We start from the raw sequence: 27,452 nt of genomic DNA on the forward strand, positions 1-27,452 counted from the left end.
AATCACTCCCAGATGAATACATGAAGGCTGTGCCCAGCCATCCATGAATTACATACAGGGTGACACCCACATATTCCTCAGTTCCAGCCTTGTCCCCAGAAATGTGTGTCTTGTACTGCTCATTAACCCCCGGATAGTACAAGCTCATAAATAGTTTGTCATTCCAACACTCGGTAATGATTATGCACCAAGCTTGTTTACCCTAAGTAGAGTTTCCCAAATACTTCAATCCAAACACGCACTGGTTTAGGTAAAACAATAAAACAAGTGTATTAACTAGAGAAAGGCAGATTTTATGTGATTAAAAGTGATAAGGCATAAAAGTCAGAATTGGTTACAAAAGAAATAACAAGATAAAACCGCAAGCTAATTCCTAAACTTTATCAAGGCTAGTAGGTTTAAAAGCACAAAGCCCGTCTCCCCATACGCTGTAGTGAAATTTCACAGGCTGCATCTCCTTCCAATCTGGGACTGTTCCCCTTCTTAGTTCAGTTCTTTCAGAGTCATTGATGTCCTGAGCAGAAAGCGGTGATATGAAGGTCACTTTCTCTTACTTTATACTCTTCTCCTCTTACCCCCTGCCGGATATAGACAAACAGGGGACTGTGTACATGAGATGTGAAACATTCCTGTGATGCACCATCATTTTTTTGTTTACACCTTCCCATTGCTGAAGAATGGCCAGTTAAACAGGTAATGGCTCTTTGACACCTGTTTGGGGTGCAAGTGTGTCTTTGTCTCTGAAAAACTGATTTGGACCTGCTTGTCTTAACCTTGGAGCAAGTTATAACAGTGATACATAGTATAATCTCATAACTTCTCATACACCATTGATACACACATTTTACCAGGACAACAGTATTCCGCAGATTATGAGTTTTCAACTGATACCTGGCAAGGCATACTTTGTACAAAATATATCATAACCATATAAAAGTGGTGAACAGGGCTACAGGGTGTCACAGTAAGTGGCTCCAGACACCATGGAGTTCTGTGCTGGTCTTTAATGTTCAGTGTGTCAGTCAGTTTTGTTGTTTTTTTTTTAGAACAGCGCAGAGCACACAATGTACAAACTGTTGTCTCCAGCATAGGTCTCATTAAGGCCAGATTGTGACCCCTTATGTTAGTGAACAGTCACAGTCAGTGGAACTGTTCTTGTGACCAAGGAGTTTAACAATCTGGCCCTTAGCGATTAAATAACCCTTCAGATTTGCCTCCTTGCTCTGTGCGTTTAAGGGCCAGATTTTAATGCCCTTACCTTCAGAAATACCTTACACTTCTTGTATTTAATCCCATTGAAACACCTATATCATGCCACTGGCAATCTGTAGGTTCCTACTTGGAGTTGAAGACAAACTGAATCAGGTAATTCCATAACTGCTTACTGCAGGGTTCCTTACACTTCCACCTAATCTGATATCCTATCTCTGACAATGGCCAGTAATAGCTGCTTCAAGGGAGGTGCAAGGAACCCTGCAGTAGGCAGTTATAGGATAACCTGCCCACAGGGAAAGTTTTTTCCTACCCTTTTACCCACCTGGACAGCCTTAATGTCTTCGCTGGTGGGAGGGCAGAATCTGAAGACAAGAGGATGGCCCAGCCACTGGAACTTTTCTGCTTGCAATTCTTTGATGCACAAATGCAAAAAGAATCCAGTGTGCTCTCCAAAAGCTCAGCTGGTCCTGCAGGGCTGACAACACTGCACAGATGAAACTGAATATGCACAGGAAGAAGATTTGAATTAAGGTGTATTTTTTCAAACATAGTCACTTTTCACACTAGAACCACACTTTACACTGCATCTATCAGCAGCTCTGTCACTAGGACTTTGCCTCTTCAGCACCTCCCACTTTTGCAAGCCTTCTTCCAAATCTTGAATCTAGCTGGTTAAGTTTGATTCTTGTCTGAGATCAGAAAAAAGTTTGGCCTTCTAAGGATCACTTGTCTACTGTAGTTAATAGATTATACTGCCCCCCCTTTCAGAGGTTGTGACCCTTCTTCTTGGCAAGTGCCAAATTTGCTAGATGCTCCAGTGTTAAATTAGGTCTATAAAGACTCTGACATTGATTTAAGAGTTGTTAATTATCAGTAGACCTGGCAAATACCCTCCTGATCAACCTAATGCACTGACCCTTCTGAGACACACAGGGTTACCCTGGTTTGAGCGAGACAACTTGGAAATGAAAACCACTTCTGGTCATGATCCCTACCTGGGCTCTCCTCACTGGGATTCAGGTTGCTACTGCCACCCCTAGTGCTCTCTGCCTTTGGTGGGACTTGAGCCTATGGAACCGCTATTTTCTCTGCCTGGTGTTCACCATGTACCTCCTTTCGGTTGCTAGTGTGTGAAAGCCATTTGTCAAACCTTTTTTGGTTACGAACAAAAACACATTACAACAAAGCAACATTTGTCCGGCTCAGGGCTTCTCAACCCCACTACAGCCACTCTGTATGTGAGCATTCTTCTGTGCTGGGATCAGCATCCTCTTCTACTCTAGCACAGGCTGTGTCCCAGAACTAATATTTCTTTGACTGAGAAAAAGAGCTGCGTGTACTGTCAGGCTGACTTAAACACCAAGAGCATGCTGTTGTTGAAAGGAAATAGCCCTGTCAGTTCTCCTGCACAAAAGACCTGGCTTGTGGTTTTGGGGTTTTTCCCCTAATGCAGTCCTGCAGTTGGACTCAAGCCTTGTTATGCAGGCCCAGCCACTGTATACAACTGAGATCCATATACTGAATGCTTTCATTGCATGCCACACCATCTCCAGTGATGGTAATACAGGTTCTAGATAACAGGAAATGGATCAGCCTGTTCCACAGCCCCACCGCACACACATCTCTTGCTAAAACCAATATCAATACAGCTCACAGGACAGCCCTTAAGGTAGCTACTGTAATTCTATACTAGATAGGAATGTATGCTGTATTAAAGTGAATTTTCAAAGCCTTTAGAAATAACCTATAAGACTCACACCACCCTACTCACTGGGACTGGAGTGGGTGTCTCTATGAGAGAGGTGCCATTTTATTGATACATCTCAGCAGGGGGAAAACACCTGAGGAGCCAGGTTATAGGATATTTCCTGATGAGTGGGGGCTGAGGAGCTGCCTGCCAGCTCTGATGTGGATTAGAAAGACAGAGGGAACCATTGTCTGCCCTGATGACACCACACCCCATCCCATTAAAGCCAATGGGGTTGCATGGCATGTAAATTGGTGCAAGGGCTCTGATTCCTACTGGGATGTATGACCAAGGAGGAAGGAGTCTTGGAGCTTGTTGTATGGCGAGTTAGAGAAATCTCCAGTGGTGTAACTAAATCAGTGTAGTTATACAGTGTAGCTACTTAACATAGACACGCAGCACCAATGTAAAGTGGGGTGCAATGGGGTATACAGACCGCACTCAGGCTGGAAAGGATTAATGAACTGCCAGGAGAACAATCAGCCCCGCCTGCTACACCTGTAGTGGGTGTCAGGCCTGTAGGAAGGGGATCGAAAGGGGAGAGCTCACTCATTTGTGGCTGGTGGGAAAGAGAGACCAGCTGCTCTCATTTGGGGAGAGAAGCCTGGCTGGAGCCAGGACTCAGTAGGACTGTGCTGGTTAGAGCCTCCCTGGCAGGCAGGCCTGATGCTGGACTATTTGGGTTTGTCAGGGACCTGCTGATAATTAAACCAAGCAGCAGAAGGTATCTCACCTGAGGGGAATGGTGAGATCTGTAAGCTGAGCCTGGGGGCAAGTTGGATGAATAACCTCAGATGGGCTGAGAACTAAGTCCACCTGGGATACAGGTGCCTTTATTTCATGTTTGTTTTGAGACTGTGACCTTGGGCTCTGCTCCCCCGGAAGGGGAGGAGGCTGAACATTCATAGTGACTCAAGCCAGAGCACTGAGCCTTAAACCACCAGAGTGAGCTGGAAACCCTGTCAGGGAAACTGAGGCAGGGTGGCTGCAGAACCATGCTTGACCTCAAGGATGCGCCTAGGGCTGGTGACCTAACAGCATGGGGCTCACACCAGTAACTTACCAGATTAAGTCTCAGTAATGTTGCTGCAATGTATCTAGGTTGGGGTTTGCACCAGCATAGTTACATCAATGTAGGTACTAGTGTCAATGTCTCTAAGGCCTGGTCTACACTACGGGTTTAGGTCGACTTTAGCAGCGTTAAACCGAATTAAGCCTGGACACGTCCACACAACGAGGCCCTTTCTTTCGACTTAAAGGGCCCTTTAAACCGGTTTCTTTACACCACCTCCGACGAGGGGATTAGCGATAAAACCGGCCTTTGCGGGTCGGAATTGGGGTAGTGTGGACGGAATTCGATGTTATTGGCCTCCGGGAGCTATCCCACAGTGCTTCATTGTGACCGCTCTGGACAGCGCTCTCAACTCAGATGCACTGACCAGGTAGACAGGAAAAGACCCGCGAAGGTTTGAATTTCATTTCCTGTTTGCCCAGCGTGGAGAGCACAGGTGACCACGCAGAGCTCATCAGCACAGGTAACCGTCATGGAGTCCTCCCAGGATCGCAAAAGAGCTCCAGCATGGACCGAACGGGAGGTACGAGATCTGCTCGCCATATGGGGAGATGAAGCAGTGATAGCTGAACTCCGTAGCAGTAAAAGAAATGGAAAAGTATTAGAAAAGATCTCCAAGGCCATGAAGGACCGAGGCCATAACAGGGACACACAGCAGTGCCGCGTGAAAATTAAGGAGCTAAGGCAAGCCTACCACAAAGCCAGAGAAGCAAACGGAAGGTCCGGGGCAGAGCCGCAAACTTGCCGCTACTACGCGGAGCTGCATGCGATCCTAGGGGGTGCAGCCACCACTACCCCAACCGTGTGCTATGACTCTCTCACTGGAGAAACACACAGGGAAGACGGTTCGGGGAACGAGGAAGATGACGATGGAGGTACTGTAGGTAGCTCACAGCAGCAAGGAAGCGGAGAAACCGGTTTCCCCAACAGCCAGGATATGTTTGTGACCCTGGACCTGGAACCAGTAACCCCCGAACTCACCCAAGACCCTCAGGGCACACAGGAGACCTCTGGTGAGTGTAACTTTGTAAATATTTGTAAACATTACAAAAAAAAAGCAAGCAAGTCTGTTAACGTGTATGGGGATGGAGCGGAAATCCTCCAGGGACATCTCCAGAAAGCTCTCCTGGTTGAAATGGGGTGATTTTATTAAGGGGGACATTCAGAGGCGCCCGTTCCTGCTCTTCTGACCAGAAATGTTCCCCGCTGTTAACCACGCGGTGGGGGGGAGGGGTGAAGTGATCATCCCAGAGAATCGTGTGTGTGTGTGGGGGGGGGGGTGGTTTACTTGTGTTTGTGCCGCATGTTAACCGGGAAACCGCAGCCCCCTCCTTTTACATTGAAACCCCATTTTAAATGGACAACCCAATTCATCCTTGATATGGGAAATGCGCTGCTGTTTGCAACCTTTCCCGCATGTTAAGAAGGTTAAAAAAGCCAAAACACTGTGGCCTACGATGGCTGCCTGCAAGCCGAAATATGCGACCTTGTAATGAAAGAGTGTACCCATTGTTCCCTAAAATGTGTCTTTTTTAACCACCTCTCCCTTCTCCTCCACCAGCTGCAAATGTTTCTCCTTCGCAGAGGCTCGTGAACATTAGAAAGAGAAAACGTAAGACGAGGGACGAGATGTTCACGGAGCTGCAGATGTCCGCCCAGGGTGATAGAGCACAGCAGAATGCGTGGAGGCAGTCAATGTCGGAGATGAGAAAAGCCCAATATGAACGAGAGGAGAGGTGGCGGGCTGAATCGCGGGAAGAACAGAGCAAGTGGCGGGCTGAAGACGATAGGTGGCGTCAGCTTGCAGACAGACGGCAAGAGGCAATGCTCCGTCTGCTGGAGCATCAAAGTGATATGCTCGAGCGTATGGTTGAGTTGCAGGAAAGGCAGCAGGAGCAGAGACCGCCGCTACAGCCCCTGTGTAACCAACAGCCCTCCTCCCCAAGTTCCATAGCCTCCTCACCAAGACGCCCAAGAACACGGTGGGGGGGCCTCCGTCCACCCAGTCACTCCACCCCAGATGATCGCCAAAGCATCAGAAGGCTGGCCTTCAATAAGAGTTAAAGTTTTAAAATGCAGTGTGTCCTTTTCCATCCCTCCTCCCCCACCCATCCCAGGCTACCTTGGCAATTATCCCCCTACCTCTGTAAGGAACTAATAAAGAATGCATGAATGTGAAAAAACAATGACTTTATTGCCTCTGCAAGCGGGAGGGGAGGGGAGGGTGGGGTGGGGTGGTTGGTTTACAGGGAAGTAGAGTGAACCGGGTGGGGGGGGGGGGTTGGAGGGTTCATCAAGGAGAAACAAACAGAAGTTTCACACAGTAGCCTGGCCAGTCACAAAACTCGTTTTCAAAGCTTCTCTGATGCGCACCGCGCCCTGCTGTGCTCCTCTAACCGCCCTGGTGTCTGGCTGCGCGTAATCAGCGGCCAGGCGAGTTGCCTCAACCTCCCACCCCGCCATAAAGGTCTCCCCCTTACTCTCACAGATATTGTGGAGCGCACAGCAAGCAGCAATAACAATGGGGATATTCTTTTCGCTGAGGTCTGAGCGAGTCAGTAAGCTGCGCCAGCGCGCTTTTAAACGTCCAAATGCACATTCCACCACCATTCGGCACTTGCTCAGCCTGTAGTTGAACAGGTCCTGACTCCTGTCCAGGCTGCCTGTGTACGGCTTCATGAGCCATGGCATTAAGGGGTAGGCTGGGTCCCCAAGGATCACGATAGGCATTTCAACATCCCCAATGGTCACTTTCTGGTCCGGGAAGAAAGTCCCTTCCTCCAGCTTTCGAAACAGAGCAGAGTTCCTGAAGACGCGAGCATCATGTACCTTTCCTGGCCATCCCACGTTGATGTTGGTGAAACGTCCCTTGTGATCCACCAGGGCTTGCAGCAGCATTGAAAAGTACCCCTTGCGGTTTACGTAGTCGGTGGCTTGGTGCTCCGGTGACAAGATAGGGATATGGGTTCCGTCTATGGCCCCGCCACAGTTTGGGAATCCCATTTCAGCAAAACCATCCACTATTGACTGCACGTTGCCCAGAGTCACTACCCTTGCTATCACCAGGTCTTTCATTGCCCTGGCAAATTGGATCACAGCAGCCCCCACCGTAGATTTGCCCACTCCAAATTGATTCCCGACTGACCGGTAGCTGTCTGGCGTTGCAAGCTTCCACAGGGCTATCGCCACTCGCTTCTCAACTGTGAGGGCTGCTCTCATCTTGGTATCCTGGCGTTTCAGGGCAGGGGAAAGCAAGTCACAAAGTTCCATGAAAGTGGCCTTACGCATGCGAAAGTTTCGCAGCCACTGGGAATCGTCCCATACCTGCAGCACGATGCGATCCCACCAGTCTGTGCTTGTTTCCCGGGCCCAGAATCGGCGTTCCACGGTATCAACCTGCCCCAGTGACACCATGATTTCCACATTGCTGGGGCCTGTGCCTTGTGAGAGGTCTATGTCCATGTCAGTTTCCTCATCACTCTCGTCGCCGCGCTGCAATCGCCTCCTCGCCTGGTCCGGGTTTCGCCTTGGCATGTTCTGGCTCTGCATATACTCCAGGACAATGCGCGTGGTGTTCATAGTGCTCATAATTGCCGCGGTGATCTGAGCGGGCTCCATGATCCCAGTGCTAGCTATGGCGCCTGGTCAGAAAAAAGGCGCGAAAGTAGTATCTGATGGACCAGGAGAAGGAGGGCGGGAGGGAGGGAGGGAGGGCCGAGTGACGACATGGCGTACAGGTACAGGAACAGGGAGAAACACAAACAACTGTCACACAGAATGGTCCCCCCAAAGATTAAACTGGAAACCCTGGGCTTAGCAGGCCGTTGATTTCACGGAGGAAGGGGAAGCAAATGAACACAGAACAAATCTATTTTTTACATCTTAAGGTGGCAGCCGACGCTGCAGCATGAGTGACAGCCATACCAGTACGATGACGATGGGTACCAATCATAATATACCATCATCTGCCAAAAGGCAAGGGGCTGCTGCTGTGTAGCAATGCAGCCCCACGTCTGCCAGCCCCACGTCCGCCAGCACCCAGCATCGCCCTCGGCCTCTTCTGGGTGCTTAGCAGACAATATTGGGCAATTGGCAGAAAATAGTATATTATGACTGGTAACCGTCATCATCAAAACAGTAGCATGTCTGCCCAGGTGGCCATGATTGACAGCCATACCAGTATGACGATGACGGGTACCAGTCATAATATACCATCGCCTGGAAGGGGCTGGTGCAATGCAGCCCTACGGCTGCCAGCCCCACGGCTATCACTCATGCTACACCGTCTACCGCCAAAAGGCAGTTAGCAGCTGCTGCTGTGTAGCAATGCAGTCCCACGTCTGCCGGCACCCAGAGGACATATGGTGACGGTGAGCTCAGCTGAGCTGAGCGGGCTCCATGCTTGCCATGGTATGTTGTCTGCACAGGTAACCCAGGTAACCCAGGTAAAAAGGCGCGAATCTATTGTCTGCCGTTGCTGTGACGAGGGGGGAGGGGCCTGACGACATGTACCCAGAACCGCCCGCGACACTGTTTTGCATCATCCGGGCATTGGGATCTCAACCCAGAATTCAAAGAAAAGGCGCGAACCGCTTCTCGGCTCGAGCTGTGGCGCAAACGTAGTATCTGACGGCCTAGGGGAAGGAGGGAGGGGGGCCGAGTGACAACATGGCGTACAGGCACAGGGAATTAAAATAAAGAACGGTGGCTGTGCATCAGGGAGAGACACAAACAACTGTCACAGACTGGTCCCCCCCAAAGATTAAACTGAAAACCCTGGGTTTAGCAGGCCGTTGATTTGACGGAGGGAGGGGGAAGCAAATGAATACAGAGAAAATCTATTTTTTTACATCTTAAGACGACGGTGCAGCGTGACTGATAGCCCTCGGCATCTTTCTGGGTGCTTGGCAGCAAATACGGGGCGGTGTATGACGATGGTCTTCAGGCCTATTGTACGAGCTGCTGCTCAGGGAAGACTCTGCTAATGTGCGATGACCCGACTTGTAATAGGCCGGCTAACAGTCATAATACACCATTTACTGCCAAAAGGCAAGCCCCACGGCTGCCAGCACCCAGATCGCCGATGAAGGCTACCAGTCTACTGCACCGTCTACCGCCAAAAGGCAGTTAGCAGCTGCTGCTGTGTAGCAATGCAGTCCCACGTCTGCCGGCACCAAGAGGACATATGGTGACGGTGAGCTCAGCTGTGCTGAGCGGGCTCCATGTTGTCTGCACAGGTAACCCAGGTAAAAAGGCGCGAATCTATTGTCTGCCGTTACTGTGACGGGGGAGGGAGGGGCCTGACGACATGTACCCAGAACCGCCCGCGACACTGTTTTGCATCATCCGGGCATTGGGATCTCAACCCAGAATTCCAAGGGGCGGCGGAGACTGCGGGAACTGTGGGATAGCTGTGGGATAGCTACCCATAGTGCAATGCTCCGGAAGTCGACGCTAGCCTCGTACTGTGGACGCGGTCTGCCGACTAGAGCACCTAGAGCATTTTATTGTGTGGACATACACAATCGGCTGTATACAACCGATTTCAATAAAACCGGCTTCTATAAATTCGAACTAATTTCGTAGTGTAGACATACCCTAAGGTAGAGTGGGCCTTAGGGACCAAAGGAGGAGCTAGCCCCTCTGTCTGCAGTGGTAGATCCAGGCTGCTCAAAGGAGTTGAGAGGTCAGAAGTTTTCCTTTAGTTTAATGAGCAACCTTAAAGCAGCTTCCTGCTGTGTCCTCATAGAGACAGTGAGCTGTTTTCTTCCACCCTACACTGTATAATTGCCCTATTGTGCTTCCACCTTCCCGCTTGATTATCTTTAAAACACTTTTAATTACTTAGTGATTTACTCTTTTCCATGGTTAGACCTAGTTTTTGGAACATCGTGTATGTTACATTGGATTAGAGATGGACCTGAACCAGAACCTCCAATCAGGAATCGTGTCTTTTTCTCCCCTTCCAAATCTGCCTCTCTGGTTTTGGGTCTGCATCAGACCCAAAGAAAGAGACCTGTTCTCTGGATCTGGTAACAATGTGATCCAAGATGACAGAAGCCTCACAAAACAGTTGATCTCATGCAATTCTGATTTGTCATATGTATCTAGATGCTTATAATGCATCCACCAACATGGTATTTGATTGCATATTTCCACCATTTTGCATTGAAATCTCAGAAGAGGAGCATGGAAGAGGTCAGCTTCCCTGAATCTCAGCCCTGGTTCAGCCTTGAACCTGATCTCCAAAGCTTCATCCATCCAGGTCCTAACTGAATGAAGAATCCATAGAATGCTCGTGTATGTGATTATAACTGCTGGAGGCTACAAAAGATGAACCTCTACAGTTATCAGCAGTTATGACGTAGTTCAGAAAGCACGCTGCCCATGTGAGTCCTGACGGTGTCTATTCTGTGAGGCAACAAACCCAGTCAATGGGTGTGTGTTTGGGGACCTATGTATCTCTGCTGTGGTTTTGTAATGTACTCAAAGAAACACATGATGTTATGAAACTGTGTGAAGATTTCCCAGTGACTGTTGTATTTAAACCTCCAGTGTTTAAATCTTTTTCTTAACAAGAAGATACCAAAAAGGGTTGCACAAACCCTTGGAGCTTATTCTGAAATGCTGCCGTGTGTGTGTGTCTGAGAGAGAGAGGGAGCTATTTTAAAAGTGTCAGTCAGTTTTGTGTTTAATGGACATCTGCTGCCTAGCTGCCAAGCACAAACAAAATGTGCACATACAAACGAGACTGGTGTTTGTTTTAAAATGCCACTGTTATGCCACTTAAAGCCGAGACTTCCTTTCCATCGTGATCCTGTTTTAAAATGCAGCAGACTGGCTTACTAGTTCAATGAGCAAGTCCTGGCCTAATAAATGTAATTGACTAGTGCTCACTGGAATAAAGTTTGTCACAACAAGAATGCCTGGCATGGTGGTGAGGATCTTAGCTTGACTGACTCTACTGCCATGGTGGATTCACATACAGCTGGGGCTGAGAGAGGATGTATAATAGAACTGCATTGTACCAATGTCCTTTGATTTTGAAAGCCTGATGTTTTGTGTTTGCATTATATGACCTAGTGGTAGGGATCTTTGTACTCCAGGCAATCATTTCTTAAATTAGCTATTTTAATCAGAACTTACAACTTATTTTGATTACATTAGAATAAAGATGTTTTTAGAAAAAGTATTTACTCGTTGGTCCTGACTATGATGCTGTGGTGGGCGTGGCAAGATTGGTAGCCCCTAAGTTCTGCATCTGTAACTATTCAAGGTAAGGCAGATGAGAGGTGAGCCTTGCAGAGCCTGGCATCTGGACTCTGGTCATCTTTGTGATTGGACTGCCGTTCTTGGTCCTGAGCATCAGGAACCAACTTGCTCTGCGTCCACTGTCCATGATACAGATGGTGATCTGGCTGCTGAATTGCTTAAACCCTCAGGATTTGTGTGTCGCATAAAGGTGACTCACTCCCTAAACCCTGCACTTGCTGTCACCGAAATCAATGGCAAAATCCTCACCAACTTCCATGAGAGCAGGATCAGACTCTATAATGCTTTATTCTTTTCAATGGGTGCTCTTGAGCCTGCTGGTAACTCAGTGCTTAGTGGAGAGGATTGTGTTGCCTTTGTCCTGCTGCTTTTTCTCTCCATGGTGTTAGAGCTCCTAAAAAAATTGGAACTCTTGTTTCCCTGATAATTTGAGACACTTGCAAAACACTGATTTGCTTCCTTGTGGCTATATGATGCCAAAGCCGTCCTGCCTTCTCTTGATTCCTTTCTGAGTGCACCATCCACACCAGTGATGGCAGCAGGAACCGGCACTGATTGGGTAATTGTTTGGGTGAAGGGAGAAGGATCATGACTACTCCACTCACATAATGGTTTTATTGGGTGGGGCCCATTTAAATAATGTTGGCTTTGTTCTAACTGTCACGTCAACCCTCCTCAACCAGGTCTGTGTCCTGGGGACCATGATCTGAGGATTACCTGGATGATTTCAGAAGGGTTTGCACACTATTCTGATTGGAGCTGAGTCTTTGGGAGTTCCAAGGCCTCAGCACCACTCTGGATCAGGCCCTGAATGTCTTGTGGCTGCGGAGTGGTGCTATGGGAATTCTGCTGTTATCTAGCATTGTTTCAGGCCCACTGACTGTCAAATGAAAACAGTTGACTGCATTGATGTGACACTTCTCCTCACTCCACAGGTACAGTCTCTGCTGGGATTTCCCTGTGCTTTTATAGAACTCTGAGGCTGATGTCTCTTTCCCAACACACTGTAGTGAGTTTCTTAAATAACTAAATCTCTCTGGGGCACATCCCCAGCTGGTGAAAACTGATGCAGCTCCAAGTCAATGGAGCAACACTGATTTATGCTAGCTTAGGATCTGGCCATCTTATTCTTTCTCTTGCACTAACCCCCTAGGAAACAAGTGATTGCGTGAGTTCCCACAATTCATGGAATTGGGGTTGGTGCTTGAGGTAAAAATGTTTGGGTGTCCCTGTGACATTACCCAGGGTACAATCTGGACTGTTGAACAGCTGTGTCCCCTCAGTTCTCCAGCCTGGGGTGCCTTTTACACTGCTTCACCATGAGAGCAACCACTCCTGGCCTGCTCTCACACAGCCTCCAGCATGTAAATTACTCCCAGCTGAGTTATAGGAGTGCTTTTAGCTAGCCACACCTGAATTATATTGCAGAGTGACACCAGCAAATTCCCAGTTCCAGACTTGTCCCCAGAAATGTGCGTCTTGTACTGTTCAGCTCTTTCCTTCTGGACAATACAAGCTCATAGAAAATCCATCATTTTATTAATAGAAGATGATATGCACAAATCTTGTTATACCAAATGAAGTTTCCCAAACACAAACACACACTGGTTTAGATAAAGCAATAAAACAAAATCTATCTTTCTGTCATTAATATACTTAAGTGATTACAAGTAATGAGGCATAAAAGTCAGAATTCGTTACAAAGAAATAAAAGGTAAAACACAAACTAATACCTAACTTAAGAAGCTAAGTGAACTTAAAACAAAAAGGTTTCTCTCACCACATGCTCACAGCAATCTGGCTGGATTCCTCTCAGCCAGAACCCTCCCCTAGTTCAATGATGCTTCCTTTTCTTTCAAGGGTTGTTGATGCCATGAGTAGAGATGAGGGGAGAGAGGTGATTTGGGGCCTCTGTTCCTCATTTTTATCTTTTTCCTTTTGTTTGAGAATCATCTCCAGCAGGGGTTCAGGACACAAAGTCTGGGGCTGGGAACTTCCAGCTGTGTCTTTGCAAGATGTAAATTTATCACTCAGACCCTTTTTCCTGGCAAAGAATGGCCACTTAACCAGCTGATAGTCTATTTGATTTTTTGACACCTGGCTGAGGCATCAATTTGCCTTTTTTCTCTGAGGAACTGGTTTGTGTCTGCTTTTCTAAATTTGGAGCATGTCTCAGTAACTTTATATGATAGAATCTTAATATTGCCACACGCATTTTACCAGGAGAATAATATTCAACACATTATGAGTTTTAAAATGATACCTCACAAGGCATACTTTGTATACAGATCCATTATAGTTTTGTAAAAAGGGTGAACATAGTCCCCACTGTAGATAAAGACAGGATTGCTGCATTGTAGCGTGTGGAAAGAAGACCTCTAGGAGAACTCTACACTGGTTTAAACAATCCCTTCCGATTCTCCAGCTCCTCCATTCAGATCCCAGCACTATTTTGGCTTTGGATCAGACAATTGCAGCTTAATTTGGTAAATGACCTTTCTTTTCTCCTCTGAAATTCCGACACATGCGCCTGCATGCGCTCTGATTTCACTTCAATCCCTCTCCCGCCTTCCCCACCCCTCATGTTTCAACGAGAGTTTTATATGCAGTCTTTAATCTACAATCCCACAGGTCCCTGGAGAAGGTTATTGGCAACAGTGGGAGGGAAAAAAATAGCAGCAGCAATGCTGGGTGAACTCAGCAGGACATCTGCTGTTTAATTTTTCTTTTGTACATGTTGTGATGAGCTGTTGACGTTCAGGAAGTATGGGTGGATGGTGGACATTTTTGGCTGCTGCTATTCAGATAGCAGAAGAAAAGAAACAGTATTAATTATGAGCCATGGAACCACCACCAAAACACTGCCTTTTGCAGAACGATTGGAGAAAGATGGGTAACTGGCTAGATTTTTGACCATCTCCTTGTACATGAAACGCTGGATGAGGCCATCTGTCAAAGCTGGTCTCTTCTATTTGAATCTCTTCATAGAGCTGGGTTTCATTTTCATTAACATAAACTCTGCCTCCTGGGAAAAGATTATTTTATTTAAACAAAATTGGCCCAGGTCCTCAAAGGTATTTAGGCACCTAACCCTCATTGAAATCAAACTTTGAGGATCTGAGTAAAAACCCTTCCCAGACTAGGCCTGCCCATAAGAACTAGAATTTCCATGGAGCACATCAGCAGTTGAACTGCACCGAGAATTTAAGTGCCCACTTCATGAGGCATAAACCAAAATCAAAGCAGCTTTTGAGTCATTTGACAGGTCAGTACTTTGGCTTGCAGTGAATGGAGTTGGTTTTCCAAATGTTCTGCTAAATCTAGTGCACTGTCTTCACACCAGCACCAGTTCAAGAGTGTGCATTGGTTCTTGGCTTTTGGTGCATTTCTGCATACCCTCAGGTGTGCATCAGGAATCTGTTCTTGCCCCAGCGCTATTCCGTTGAGCTATCAATTAGATATTAGGACTTGCTGCTCCACATGTCAGAATCAAGGTGGGTCAAGAAGAGTTTACCAACCAAGACTATGCCAATGATGCTTTCCTGCTTGTGGAGAAATCAGGGAATTTCAGCCTGCCTTCCAAGGTCTCCAAGACACCACCTGCACTATATGGTTGAACGTCTCATGGCAGAAGACCGAGGTCCAGAATCTTGGAGCTGGGCCACAAGAACCCTAGTGCAGTTGGGGTTGAGTACCGAGGAGAGAACTGATAAGTTCATCTACCTAGGCTGCAAGCAGAGTTCAAGCAGTTGCCACAAACTGGACATTCTTCAACAAATAGGTCTTGCTGCCTCCTGCATGAAGCCCATGTCTTGTTTATGGACGCAAAAACATCTTTGCAGTGAGACAAAGTTTAGGGTCTATCAAACCTATGTGCTACCTGTATTGCTATATGGGTCAGAAATCTGGACCCTCTTACAGGCAGACTTGGAGCAGCTGGAGGCATTCCATATGCACTGTCAGTGACAAATCCTCAGCGTAAAGTGCTTTGTGCGAAATGTCACAGTCTCGCAGAGATCTGGCCTTCCTTCAATCACTCATTATATTCAAAGGCAGCGGTGCAAGCTCCTCAGCGATGTTACCAAGATGGACAAAAACCACCCCAACACACCTTACCCCTAAACTTTCCATCAACGTGAGAAAGTGGGCATCCCTTGATCCTACCTAGCGCCATCCGAGATTCGTGGATTCACAGGATAGAGCCAGATTTGTGAATGTCACTACGTGATGCCTGGACTTGACACCCTCAACCATGGTCATTTTGGCTGGTGCAAGGGTACTCAGCAAACTGTGTGTGTTTGATGATGACATCAGTGTTTGGGATGTGGGGCTGGCTGGTTTGCACTGATAAGTGGGCAGGAGTCTGCTGCCTGCTCTCCCTTCCCCCTCCAGTGTTCTGCCATCTTATAGCATGTGGTAACTGTACGTGCCTTGAAGAGAGGTCAATTCTAGCATTGAGGAATCCACTTCTGATCTCCCCAGAGGCCATTTCCAGTCCGCCTGATCTTCCTGCCTCCCTATTTCCCCTGCAACTGAGACCCTGCTCAACCTCAGCCTTACTGCACCCTGAACAAAGACAGGGAGTGCACCACATATCTGCAGGCTAACTCCTGTTTAATCCTTTGCTGCACCCACCTCCCGCAAGTGGTAGCAATGGGAGAGGGGTAACTGCTGTCAAGCTACCATATGGCAATTGGAATGTGTGGGGTTTAAATGTCTGGTTGAAATACAGTCCCTCTTCATTAGAGGGAGAGACTTTAAATATTCCTCAACTGAGTGATGTGAGGCAGTGGGTCTTAGTTGAGGGATTACTTACTAGGAAGGGAGTGTGACCTAATGAGCTGGATACTGGACTAGGAGGCTGGAGCCCTGGACTCTGTTCCTGGCTTTGCCACTGTTACACTATGTGATTTAGGACAAGTCATTTTGCTTCCCTATGCCTCAGTTTCCCCGCTTGTAAAATGGGGAGAATGATACTCCCCTCGGCTTGTCAGCTGCTTTGAAATCTGTAGAGGAAAAGCACTCTGTAAAGTGCCAAGTGTTATTCGAGTACCTACTTGTTCTAGATTAACAGCTCTGCAGCACGCATCCCTGTGTCTCTAGACCTTCAGTGGACAGACCATATCATCCCACTGCTTTCTCTTCCTGGGATTTATTTTAACTAAGTGCATTAGTCTGCATCTCCCCTGGAGGTACCAACAATAAAGTGGAAGCAGACAGTTCTCTGTTGTGCAAAACCCTCCTTTAACCCACTGTCTCTCCCGGGACAGAGAGCTGAATGAAACTGGCTGAATCATTGACTGTTGTTTCGCAGCGCTCTTCTCCTCTGTCCCTCTAGCTCCTGCTTTGCAAAAAAGCCAGGGGTGCGTGCACTCGCCTGACCAATCTGTGCTTCGTCATTAGCCTGACATCTTTGATGTGCCTTTTAAGTGTCAGGAAGGTGCTGTGCACAGGCGATGGCTTTGCAAATGCTGTGTGCATTAGTGCATTGATCCCTGGTATTTTGATGTTCAGAGTTCCAGTCCCAGCAGGCTCTTGATATAGGATAGAAATAGCCTTGGCCCTAGCCAGGAGCTGCGTATTATGCTGAAATGTCCGCTCCTCCTTAAACATCCATTGATCTCTTTTGGGGAGCAGGGCAATATCTGGGATACACTTCCTTTCGTTAATCATGCAGCTCAGGTGCTCTTGTCCAGCTTTTTCGCAATGGCTAGTGTTTATTCAAGCTGTTATGAATGGTTCTGCCTCTCTTCCACATGGCACATTTTGCTCTTCCTGTTTAGCAGCTTCAGCTGCTCATCACGGTGGGAGCAATGACAGCATGAAGGGCCCCTCAGTAACAGCAGGGACAGAAAGGAAAACTCCAGGTTAGCCATCTGGCACTGGAAATACAACACCGTGGCACTGCGCTCTCCCAAGATGAGCTAGCTGGCCGCACCACCTCAGGGAGACAACAGGCTCACATTGAAGCAGACAGATGCTTTGCTCAGTCCTTATGCTGATATTCCCAGCACCAACTCCTGACGTGGTTTGAATCTCAGCCACTTCCTTTCAGACAGAGCCTACTGGGAAACAACAATGACTCTAGTGGCCTGAGTCATCTTGGACCTGAGAGACGGGGCAATAGACAGTCGGGACCTCCAGGCCTGCCTCTGCCATTGACTTGAAGGGTGATCTTGGGCAAGTCACTGCGGCTGAAATATTCAAAAGTGGCTCTGAGTTTGAGTCCTTCTATATCTGGTTGCCCAAATCTAGTCACCTAGGGCGTGATTGTTAGGGGTGCTGTGTTGCTAAATTTGGGCACCCGAGAAGCCAGACACCACAGAGGTGACCATTAAAATTACTTTGCGGTTCCAGTCCAGTTCCAGGTGCCAATGCCTCAAAAAACACCATTCTAGCTGGCGTTAACTGGCATGGTGGCACCCTGTCAGCAGTCTCTGCGAAACAGGCCTGTACGCACCCACACACATCCCCATGGCACAAGGGTGTCTCTGGTTACTTTCCACAGCCACTCCGAGACCAGCTGCAGGAACCTGGCAGACAATGTGCAGGGAGCAGGAGCTGCCCATGCTGTACCTGCTCTGTGGCTAAGCAGAGGACTTGAGGTGCTAGGGCTGGTTGCTCTGGCACCTTTCATCAGGACTGAATTCCCACACTCACTTAGGCAAGGCAAGCAGCTGCCAGGAGATGCTTTAGCCATGGACTAGCTTGCTGGGTTCAGTATTGAGTGTTGTCGCATGGGTCTTGCAATGGGAGCTGCAGGCTCTTATGTAATTGGATGGGGCAGTTTGTCTGGTTCTGTTTGGGCTCTTACGTCGCAGTATCAGTGTCACTGTCACGTCTGGCTTCTCTGCAGGATGCTGTTTGGTAACTCCCTCCAGTGCAGAGCCAGGCAGTCTGCCCATCCCTGCACAATCCACAGAAACACAGGACTGGGGCCACGTTCCCCGTGTGGTGGTGGAATCGATCTCCTGGGATGCCGTGTGCTGCAGCAAACTCTCCCCTCCTTGTGCTCAGAGTGCTGACCTAGTGGCTTTTGGAAGCTAGCTTGAATTGGCTTGGCTGAAACATGCGCTACCCCAAATGCAGAGCTAGTCCTGGGGCTGGCGAAGGGCCTCTCCATTCGGCCTCCCAAGTCCTATGGTTTGGAATCTTTGGTGTTTTCCTGCCCGGCGCAGAGAGCTCCCTGGAGGAGGAAGGTGAATCATCCATGCAGTAAAGGCTGCTTTGGGCAGCAATTAATATTTCATATAGGTAAAAAATCCTGCTGCTACTGCAGCAACTTCAGGCGTGCAGGCAGAGAGAAATGAGTATAATGAGAGAAGCTGGGTGGGAAGCGGAGCTGAGTGGCTGACTCACCACCCCAAGGGAAGCGGGGGTTGGATTGAGCTCTGCAGCCTGATAGTTTAGCGTTTCCAAGCTACTGGCCGAGGCAAGGATTACAGGCAGGAAGTTTTCCAGGCCATCATCCCACCTGCCAGCGATTATGGTCCGCCATTGGTCAGGCTTTTGAGGGCTGACCATGCCCCACAGAGGTGCTGAGCCCCCATGGAAGGAGAGCTGAGGATCAGGCCCTTACTGGTACAGCGAGAGAACTCGCAGGAGGAGGCAGAGGGAACTGGGAAGAGACTGCCTGCTGCTACTTCAGACCACAGGGAAGATGGGGCTTTGAGATCGGCAGCCAGGCCCATTGTCATGAGGGGTAGAGGGGCCTCTGGGCATTCGAAGTTTGGAGACAGCATCTTCGGCGTGTGGCACTTAGAGGGAGGACTGGAAACAGCCCCCTCCTCATGGGTGGCGTGTGGGATTCTGACAGCTGCGAAGGGCAGGACGGAGACTGCACTACTGGGGCGGGGTCACAGCAACGCTGGGGGGCTCATGCACTGTGAGCTTGCTGAATGAGCGAGAGGCAATAAGGGTGGGATGCAGAAGGCTGGGGTAGCTGAGGTGCCCCCGTCCCACGCAACACATCCTTCCCCTCATACACAGCTGCAGAAAGCTCTCTCTGGTTTTTCAGTGCAGTGGGTTATAAGTATTTAATGAATTGCCAGGTCACTTCCCAAGTAGGTTATGAATTATTCACTGTCACAACACTCTGTCAGACGCCCCTTGCCTTTGACTCCTAATCAGTGTCGAAATGATAAAATGCAGAGCTCCCCGCGCCCATATCTAGCACTCCCTCTGCCTACTCCCTCCCTCTCTCCCCCCCCCTCCATTCCTGCCTGTTTCTCTGCTGATTTGGTTTTAAAATGTGGAACGGGGAGGGGGGGATAAATCTCTCCATGGCCAAGGATCCCGGCTGTGCAGAGAGTGCAGCTCTTCAGGCACCATCTTCTCTGCCCTCCCAAACCTCTGTGCTGGGCCAGGGGTCTGCCTGGAGTCTCTCAGAAGGTTTTCTGCAGCGAGAGGAACTCTTGTAAGTGGCATATTCCTGTGTTTGCCACATAGAGGCTGGGAGGAAAAATACAGGCCTTCCTGCCCAGCCCTGAACAGCCACATGCACTTAGACATCCCTCACACACCAGGGTGACGAGCCCACAGAGCCAGAGGGGCAGCATGAGCCATTGGTAGGGCCTTACCAAAATCACCATCCATTTTGGTCAATTTCACAGCCATGGGATTTTAAGAATCGTAAATTTCATTTTTCAGCTATTTAAATCTGAAATTTCACAGTGTTGTAATAGTAGGGGTCCTGACCCAAAAAGGAGTTGTGGGGGGCCACAAGGGTATTGTAGGGGATGTTGCGATACTGCTTCCTTTACTTCTGTACTGCTGCTGGCGGTGGCGCTGCCTTCAGAGCTGCACAGCTGGAGAGCAGCGGCTGCAGGCTGGGATCCCAGCTCTCAAGACAGAGCCACCGCCAGCAGCAGTGCAGAAGTAAGGGTGGCATGGTATGGTATTGCCACTCTTACTTCTGCGTTGCTGCTGGCAGGGTGCCGCCTTCAGAGCTGGGCGCCTGGCCAACAGCCGCTGCTCTCCAGCCACCCAGTTCTGAAGGCAGTGCAGAAGTAAGGGTGGCAACACCGCAACCCCCCTAAAATAACCTTGTGACCCCCATGCAACTCCCTTTTGGGTCAAGGACTCCAATTTGAGAAACACTGGTCTCGCCCATGAAATCTGTAAAGTATAGGGTAAAAGCACACAAAAGACCACATTTCACAGGGGGAGACCAGAATTCACAGTCCGTGCCACATTTTTCATGGCTGTGAATTTGGTAGGGCCCTAGACAGTAGGTAGAGGGCTGGGCTGGACTTCAAGACCTTGATTCTAACGCTGACTCTGCCACTGATGTTGGCAAGGTGCCTTGCTGCTCGGTGCCTCACTGCTGGCTGCCTCAGTTTCCCTTCCCACCCTTTGCCTTTTTGGATTGTAAGCTCTTCTGGGTAGACTGGCCCTTGCTGTGTGTCGGTACCATGCCTTGCACCATACAGCCCTGATCTGGATTGGGCCCCCTCGGTGCCACTCTAATGCAAATTATTTGCATAATGAATTTTGGCTGATCCATATTGTGGACTGCTCCCCTGGGGGCTTGGGGAACTCAGGGAGGGGCCCCTCAGGAAGTTTCCACCAGATTACTCCTCGGGGGATGCTGGTTTGAAACCCCACTGGCTGTGGAACAATTGGGGGGGGGGGCTGATACTGGCATGTGGCTATTAAGGGAGTGCACAAAGGCACAGGTCCATCTGCACTCCTTAGCTCTCTGCAGGTCTCAAGAAACATGACTCCTCAGCCAACCACTGCCCCTGGGCGCCCCTGAGCCCCAACAGGTGGCTCTGTGGGAGGCAGAGGAGGGTGAGTTAGTGCTGACCAGGCTCCCAGCAACTTCCTCACACAAATCCCATGGGCTGAAGTAGAAGATCATTGGAGCCTGCTTGTCGCAGATCCTAGCGGGTGCCCCTTCCTGGCCACCCACTAGGGCTGCTGTGAGGGGCCCCCAATTCTCTGTGCTCTGAATTCCCCGCCTGTTTCAAGCTCCTGGAGCCTGAACAAAGCCCAGCCATTGCACCTGTCTCAGGGTCCCTAGGCACACTGAGGGCACAGACCTTCCAACCGGCACCCCTCATGTGGGTCGAGACCCACTAGACACCACCTGGCCCCTCGGGCACAGCACTGACCCTTCAGACTCCCCGGAGCATGAACCACATCCCAAGGGGTTAAGCTGCAGACTAGAGTTTAATGCAAGGGCACCCACAGCAGTTGTGAAGCAGCCAATGCACACAGGCTTTGGACCTGCTCACCACTGTATGTTGCTCTTTACAGTTCATTGTGGAAAGCACAGCACAGGACAGGACAGATCACACAGAACTATCTGTGATGGGTTCTCCCCAGGGTGCCACCTGGAACCGGGGTACACTGAGCCCCCTGACCCACTAGCCTGGGCTCCCTCTCATACTGTATGACTGTGACAAGCTGCAAAGCCCTCCAGCCTGCCTTTTCACCAGCATCCCTACAGGTAGGGACCAGGAGCGCCGCCACTTTTTTGCCACCCTAGGCAACAGAAGGTCCCACCCCCGAAATGCCGCCCCCGACAGAGGCGGCGGAAGGTCCCGCCCCAAAAATACTGCCCCCGACAGAGGCGGCGGAAGGTTCTGCCCCCAAAATACTGCCGACGACCAGGGTGGCCGAAGATCTGGCCGCTGCGGTCGCCACCCCCCAAATGTTAGTGCCCTAGGAGACTGCCTAGGTCACCTAATGGGATGCGCAGGCCCTGGTAGGGTCACACCCAGCTGCTACTTCCACTCCATAGGCACACCTCCCCTCTAGAGTATAAACCCAAAATTATACTGTCTTGTGCTGCACAGGGAACTGTACAGCGTAAGATCATGAAGTTCACCTCCTCCTTCAGTGTGGAGAGGAATATGCAACAGCCTTTGACCCTTGAGCTATGATTCCCAGACACTTCACTCCGACTCACTGGTTTAGATAAGGGAAAAACCAGTTTATTAATTACAAGATAGATTTTAAGTGATTATAAGTGATAGCAAACAGATCAAAGCAGTTTATCTAGCAAATAAATAAAAATGCAAACTAAGCTTAATATACTAGATAGATTGGATATGAATTAGCAGATTCTCACCCTAAGAGATGATACAAGCAAGCTGCAGGTTCTTAAGGGGCAAGCTGCACTTGCTTTACAGCTTGGAATCCACAGGTGTTTCATTCACAGGCTAGAAATCCATTTAGCCTAGGTCCAGCACTTCCCCCAGTTCAGTCTTTGCTCCTCGGGTGTTTCCAGGAGTCTTCTTGGGTGGGAAGTGAAGAACAATGGATGATGTCACTTCCTGCCTTTAATAGCTTTTGCATATGGCAGGAACCCTTTGTTCCAAAGCTTGGTTTCCAGGCTGGTTTGTGGAAAAATACTGACATCCCAAGATGGAGTCCAGCATCATATGGCCTGGTCACATGTCCTTGTAGAGTCATAGCAGCCACTATTTACACGCTGTTTGGAGTGTTCACAGGAAGGTTCACCAGGTGGGAGATAAGCTTCTCCAAAGGCCTATTTTTCTCCCTAATGGTCCATTGCCCTGAGTAGGCCCTTCCCCACCCACTATCTAGACTAAAAGCATCTTGTCTAGAGGGCGTCACCCAGGTGTAACTACATTTTAAATACAGATACATAGTGAATATTCATAACTTCAGATACAAAAATGATACATGCACACAAATATAGGATAATCATATTCAGTAAATCATAACTTTTCCAATGACACCTCACATGACTTACCTTGTATAAAATGCATCATAATTATGTCATAATCATATCATAATAACATCACTGAAGAATATGGGGTGCAGTGTCACACCACTAGCCTAAGCGCAACATCCCTCACTGCTCCCCCATCCCTTGGGGGATCAGCTGTGTTCCATCAGGCAGGCAGGGGCCTCTCACCATTTACCTGCCTTAGCCCTGCAGCAGCCTCCCACTCAAACTGGTGCAAAATGGCTCCCTTCCCAGTCCCCACCTCCCTCCCAAGTGCTTTTATAGACCTAGTTGGGGTCACCTGCTGCTTTGTTCTACCTTCTGGTAACTTTCCAGTACTCCCAGCCCCGCTGCCTTCAGGCCACAGGAGGAAGTGTCTTCTCCTGGCTGGAGCACCATTGGCCCAAAGTGTTTGATTCTGCCTAGGCCATCCTGGCATGCTGATCGTTCTGGGTATGTCTACACTGCAGTCAAAAGCCCATGGTGCCAAGGACCACAGCTCAGCTCAGTTGACTCAGGCATGGGCTGCGGGGCTAAAAATAGCAGGGTAGCTGGATCCCTGCTTGTGAAACCTGGGGAGGGGGTGGGGCTCAGAGCCCAGGCTCCAGCCCGAACATCCATACTGCTATTTTTAGCCCTGCAACTGAGTCAGTTGCCCCAGGCTCTGAGACTTGGTGCTGTGGGTTTTTCTTTGCAGTGTAGCCACACCCTCCCCACCATTGGCTCTGGCCTGGCAGAGACATGACACAACTTGCCAACTCGCAGGGAATCCACATCCATATATGCTTTCCATGCCCCAGTAACTTCCTGACACAATTCCATAAACTCATGCACAATCCCGAATGGTCACAGTGCATTGGCCCCATGCCCACAGCTAGGGTGCCTGACCCACCTGGGGTCTGGAGAGCAATGGAGGGGCTTTCGCGTGGTCACAGAAGGGGAAGTGACAACACAGAGGTACCTCCCTATCCTACTCCCTATTTTTCTGATCCCCATAGACAATGCAAGCAGAGGGATGATTAGAGCCCAGTGTGTTGTGAAGGCTAGATGCTGGTCCCTGGATCAAACACTCAGCGCAGGAGGAGATACAGAAAACATGTATTAAGGCCCAGCTCTTCAAAGGAATGTAGGCTTCTAACTTCCACTGAAATCAGCCTAAATAGCTTAGAAGATCTGGGCCAAAAGACCAATCAATCGGCAACTCCCCTGCCCCAATGTCGTCAGCCATGCACATGCTACCCTAGCCCTCCATCTCACCTCATTTCAACACACCTTTCTGCGATGCACATTCAAATCCCATAGGCGTTCTTGAACATACAATGGCATAAGACAGACATAAAGAAGACTTGGTAAATTGCTAACCCACCCCCAAGGAAAATATGGCTCATCCCATGCAAACCTTGGCGAGCTTTGAGCTAGCATTCCTTAAGCCACAGAGCCTCTGCTCAGCTCACGAAGCCATGACTTTTCCATCTTTTGGGTTTGATACAGACAAACATACCCATAGCCATCCAAAATAAGCCGGAGCTTTCACAGGATTCGGTACAGCCCCTCATGTTCCAGCATTAGAAAATGCTGCTCTGCTGGTTTTGAAATATGTCTTTCTCTGCAGATCCCCTTTTCCAGACAGCACCAGGCTCGCAGCCTAACTAGCATGTGTTTGGATTACAATAGTAGCCAATGAGCCCAGGCAAGAATGGGTCCCATTCCATTGGGCTCTGTGGCAGCAAACAGTCCCTTCCCAAATAGCTTACAGTCTAAAGAGGGACAAGATGCAAGTGGGTGGGGGGGAGTGGGCAGCAGGGGAGAACAGGGCTGTGCTAGGGAGACAAAGCTGTATATTAGCTGAGGGTATGTCTCCAGTGCAAGTTTAGCCCAGGCTCCTACTCGGGTGTTGCTCCTAACCTAGCTCCCACACACAGCCCTCTCAGCCAGATTGAGTGATGCTTTCACCCCTTGGCCTGGCTGGGGGCTGGATTAGAACCTGTGTTCTGCTTTCCCTCAGGCTGGTAGCCCACCTGCTTTCCAGTGAGGACACAGGCTAAACCATTCCAGTGCGGCTAGTTCTCCAATGCCTTCCCACAATTCCCCCCATGTACCCAGAAGGACTGACAGGTTCCCCACAATTCACTAGGAAAGCCTCAAGAGTGGCTCAGCCCACTGCAGCACAAAGCACCATGGGATGGATCCCCAGAAGTCCTAGCGACACACAGAGAGCGCAGCACCAGTGAGGACCCAGTAACTTGGGCTGGACTCCGCTGTGTGGCTGCTCGTACCTGGGCTAGGCTTCCCTGGGAGCTGATCACCCGGGATGACTGCAGTGAAGACACACTCTGGGATCGCTGAAGTGATTGGGTTTGGAGATTTGAGTAAGGGCCCCATCCCTCTGACTCACTGGGGCCTGGGGCTGCAGCAGCATTAACACTGCCGAAAACATTCCCTACATGGAGAAAGAACAATAAGGAACCAACACCAGGCCACTGGCTGCCAGGCAGAGGCAAGTTGTTATGGATGTCGTGGCAGAGGGAGATCGTAAGAAGGGATTTGGAAGAGGACAACATGGCTGTGGCAATTGATATGGAGGGTGTCCAGTCCATGCACAAGGGGCAGTGAGATGTCGGCGAGGAGGGGCCCTGGCTGCTTTCTAACCATGGGCAGTCAGTCCCGCAGTTGGGGCAGGGGACTGGAAGCTGCTAGCCATGAGCCATCACTTATTTCTATCAATGGGCTGCCGTTGACTGGCTCCTAGCCATGGCCAAAAGGGCTGTTGTCTGAAGCCCCACACATTCCAGGATCACATCATTGCTGAGGTGTAGGGCAGGTACAGGTACAGGCCCATGGCCTATCCCAACACCTGCATGTGGCCCTGCTCCATCCCTCGAGCACAGAGGCAACCAGAAGTGCCAGCAAGCAGATGAATGCAGCCTTAATTTCCTGCTCACACCCCCTGATTCATTCCTGCGGTCCCATTATAAAGGAACTTGGCTTTGGCAGCCTGTTTGGCAGCATTTACCCTAGTAATTCCAGATGCAACGAGAAGGCTCCTATGCCTAGTAAAGGCCCCTTAGCCCGCAGCCAGCGGCTTTCCTTGGTAGCCTCTGCCCCTGGAGGATTAAATTATTTATTGAGAAAGGGAAAAAAGGATACTGCATTAGAAGTCAACAGTTTGCTGCTCTGCAGCAGCTAAAGGTGCAGGATAAAAGTCAGATTGTGAGGAGTTGCTGCCTACACACATGCAGACACATGCACACACACGCACGCTCACACATGCACACGCACAGAGGAAGGTCATTTAGACGAATGTTGCAGAGGCAGAAATGGAAAATTCCCACACAGCGCCCAATCTAAGTGAGCCACCATGAAATCGTTCTCAAAAGGAGGGCGTTACCTACCAGACACGATGCCAAGGTGGCGGGATCCTCTCACAAGGATGGAACTTGGGTTCGGGGGAAGAGGCAAGAGCTAGGGCTGCATTCCTTCTGTGGCGATGCTGAACTGTGACTCCAAGGTGCTGATCACTCATGGTCACTAAAGATCCTAGGGTACTTTGCACCAGCATCGGGGAACGGGAGATTGATTCTGATCTTACGCCCGTTAAATCAGGAGTAATGATACTGACATCAGAGGGGCTGCACCGGTATAAACCTAGTTGGAGAGGAGAGTCAGGCCCAGGGCATGAAACCTGATGTGCCTCCTGGTTGAATTCCAGTTGGGTTTGTTACATTGCTCCCCCCTAAATTCCCCTGGCAGTTTTAGTTTGAGGCAGCAAGCCAGCTCTTCAGCTGGTACAAACCGGTTCAGCTCCACCAACTTCAATGGCATTCTGCCGCTTTGCACCAGCTGGGATTCTGGCCCAGGATCTGCTTCACTTCCTGTTCTAAAGTGCTGCCATGAGCTAGCAATCAGCTGTCACATTCCACCCAAGACTGGGCTGCCCTCCAGCCCTTGGGGATGAAAGGCATTCTGGCCTCATTCAGGAAGGTACTGAAGCATGAACTTAACTTTAAGCATATGAGTAATCACATGGAAGTCTTTAAGTGCCCTTCTTTATGGTCCCCTATAACATCATTTTGCACTTGCAGCACATCGCTCCTTTCAGCTGAGGATGAGCATCTTTCATTTCCCTTCTCCTACAGCAGCATTAGTTATATTTGTCTGTCGTGTTCAGTTCCCCCTGCCCAACCACCATGCTCCGAGACAGTGAGTGAATTGAGACAAGGGTGAAGCAAGTAACTGTATTTTAATGTACTAAGGAAGATTTTGAAACAATATATAAATAGGAATTAGATATAAATCTTTGCACAGCCTCACCTATCTAGCTAGCTTCTCCATACATGCATACCTAGCCATCCAGGTAGACAAAGCTAGATAGATAGCCAGCTGTCTGTTCTGTGGTAGCTGTCCATTTATGCCATATTGATCATAGTTTTATCTAGGTGCCTAAG

General features: G+C 49.3%; 1 long non-coding RNA gene across 1 annotated transcript; it reads right to left on the reverse strand.

Moving 5' to 3' along the window:
* Positions 1–293: 293 nt before the first annotated feature.
* On the reverse strand, positions 294–26,699 carry LOC117884335. The gene is made up of 3 exons (XR_004647547.1): positions 26,400–26,699; positions 1,538–1,713; positions 294–578 (listed from the first exon to the last, which is right to left on the reverse strand). It is a non-coding gene; the product is annotated as an uncharacterized LOC117884335 (long non-coding RNA).
* Positions 26,700–27,452: the final 753 nt, after the last annotated feature.

The sequence above is a fragment of the Trachemys scripta genome, chromosome 10, assembly GCF_013100865.1.
Source record: "Trachemys scripta elegans isolate TJP31775 chromosome 10, CAS_Tse_1.0, whole genome shotgun sequence".
NCBI classification, from domain to species: Eukaryota; Metazoa; Chordata; order Testudines; family Emydidae; genus Trachemys; species Trachemys scripta.